General features: G+C 39.5%; 1 pseudogene; it reads left to right on the plus strand.

The window, feature by feature from the left end:
• Positions 1 to 1,828: 1,828 nt before the first annotated feature.
• On the plus strand, positions 1,829 to 1,949 carry LOC132522493 (small nucleolar RNA SNORA70; annotated as a pseudogene).
• Positions 1,950 to 2,386: the final 437 nt, after the last annotated feature.

A 2,386-nucleotide genomic window follows, 5' to 3' on the forward strand; every position in this document is an offset into this window, starting at 1 on the left:
TGCTTTGTATTTCTGCGGTGTCTATTGTAACTTTTCCTGTTTCATTTCCAATTTTATTGATTTGAGCCCTCTCCCTCCTTTTCTTGATGAGTCTGGCTAATGGTTTATCAATTTTGTTTATCTTCTCAAATAACCAGCTTTTAGTTGTATTGATCTTTGCTATTGTTTTCTTTGTTTGTATTTCATTTATTTCTGCTCTGATCTTTATGATTTCTTTCCTTCTGCTAACTTGGGTTTTGTTTGTTCTTCCTTCTCTAGTTCCTTTAGGTGTAAGGTTAGATTGTTTATTTGACATTTTTCTTGTTTCTTGAGGTAGGCTTGTATTCCTATAAACTTCCTTCTTAGAACTGCTTTTGCTGCATCCCATAGGTTTTGGATCATCGTATGTTCATTGTCATTTGTCTCTAGGTATTTTTTGATTTCCTCTTTACTTTCTTCAGTGATCTCTTGGTTATTTAGTAACGTATTGTTTAGCCTCCATGTGTTTGTGTGTTTTACGATTTTTCCCCTGTAATTCATTTCTAATCTCATAGCGTTGTGGTCAGAAAAGATGCTTGATAGGATTTCAATTTTCTTAAATTTACTGAGGCTTGATTTGTGACCCAAGATGTGATCTATCCTGGAGAATGTTCCATGAGCACTTGAGAAGAAAGTGTAATCTGCTGTTTTTGGATGGTATGTCCTATAAATATCATTTAAATCTCTCTGGTCTATTGTGTCATTTAAAGCTTCTGTTTCTTTATTTATTTTCATTTTGGATGATCTGTCCATTGGTGTAACTGAGGTGTTAAAGTCCCCCACTATTATTGTCTTACTGTCAATTTCCTCTTTTATAGCTGTTAGCAGTTGCTTTATGTATTGAGGTGCTCCTATGTTGGGTGCATATATATTTATACTTGTTATATCTTCTTCTTGGATTGACCCCTTGATCATTATGTAGCGTCCTTCCTTGTCTCCTGTAACATTCTTTATTTTAAAGTCTATTTTATCTGATATGAGTATTGCTACTCCAGCCTTCTTTTGATTTCCATTTGCATGGAATATCTTTTCCCATCCCCTCACTTTCACCAACTGAATTTTCATATGCTATATTCCTCTGTTTCAAGGACTGCATTAGTAAATCCTACAGCTGATTTCTGTATTTCAGCTGCATCCCGCAGACCTGACATCGAGTCTGTGCTCCTGTTAGGAATGACACATTTTGTTTCTAACGCACTGATTTTTCATATGGATAGTCAATATACATATTGTTAGAAAAATAAGTCATACCTCTCTCCATCCCCGGAAGTGCTTCAGGATCTGTCTTCACTAATATTATATAGTTAATCACAACAGAAAATGGGGAGGAGGCTAATGAACTTATTCATAACAGGATAAATAAAGATATCAGGTAAACAAGTAAGCAGCTCTGCCCAGGGCCAACTACATGGAGTTTGCAGGGTTCTCCTGGCTACAGAGTTTTTCCTGAAATATGCATACATGAGGACAAACAGAGATTGAGGCAGAAGATTCTAAGCATCTGATTCTAAGCTCCTTGATGAAAAATGTTCTGCTTTAGCATAGGAGAAAGGGATTAAGCAATGGAACATCTTCTAGGATTCCTAAGGTGTCTAAATTTGAACTGCTCTAGCAGCTTGGCTACAGCCAACTACAGTGTTATCCAAACATCTTCAAATCCAGACTTCTCACTGTCATTATGAACCCTCTATCAACTGAACAAAGAATAAGTAAATACCTGTGCCTAGTCTTCTTCATTCATTCATTCCTCGAATACCCATTGAGTGCCTACTTGTGTTAGTAATCTATTGCCCCATAAAAAATGATCCATTTGCAGCCAAGTAAGCCAACCGTGCTCTTTTCTACATGGGGGTCTGGCATGTAATGGCTGCAAAGAACAGTCTCCTCAGTAGTGCCTGTAAGGGTTGCTCTAATGGACCTTGGAAACAGCCCTTTCCGGTAGTCATTTGTGACTGGCATGCTGTCCCCAATCTAGGCTCCAGACAGGTATGCATGGTGCCTTTGGAAAGCCCCAGGGCACAGTGGCCAGGGTCCATATTGGCCAAATCATAATGTGAATCCGCACCAAACTGCAGAACAAGGAGCATGTGATTGAGGCCCTACACAGGGCCAAGGTCAAGTTCCCTGGCCACCAGAAGAGCCACATTTCCAAGAAGTGGGGATTCACTAAGCTTAATATAGACGAATTTGAAAACATTGTGGCAGAAAAGCGGCTCATCCCAGATGGCTGTGGGGTCAAACACATCCCTAATTGTGGCCCCTGGACACATGGCGGGCCCTGCACTGAGAGCCTTGATGCCATCCCCTCCTCATGCATGCCCACCAACAAATCCTACCTTCCTGTCAAAAAAAAAAAAAAATCCAAACC

Source organism: Lagenorhynchus albirostris, chromosome 6, assembly GCF_949774975.1.
Source record: "Lagenorhynchus albirostris chromosome 6, mLagAlb1.1, whole genome shotgun sequence".
Taxonomy (NCBI): Eukaryota; Metazoa; Chordata; class Mammalia; order Artiodactyla; family Delphinidae; genus Lagenorhynchus; species Lagenorhynchus albirostris.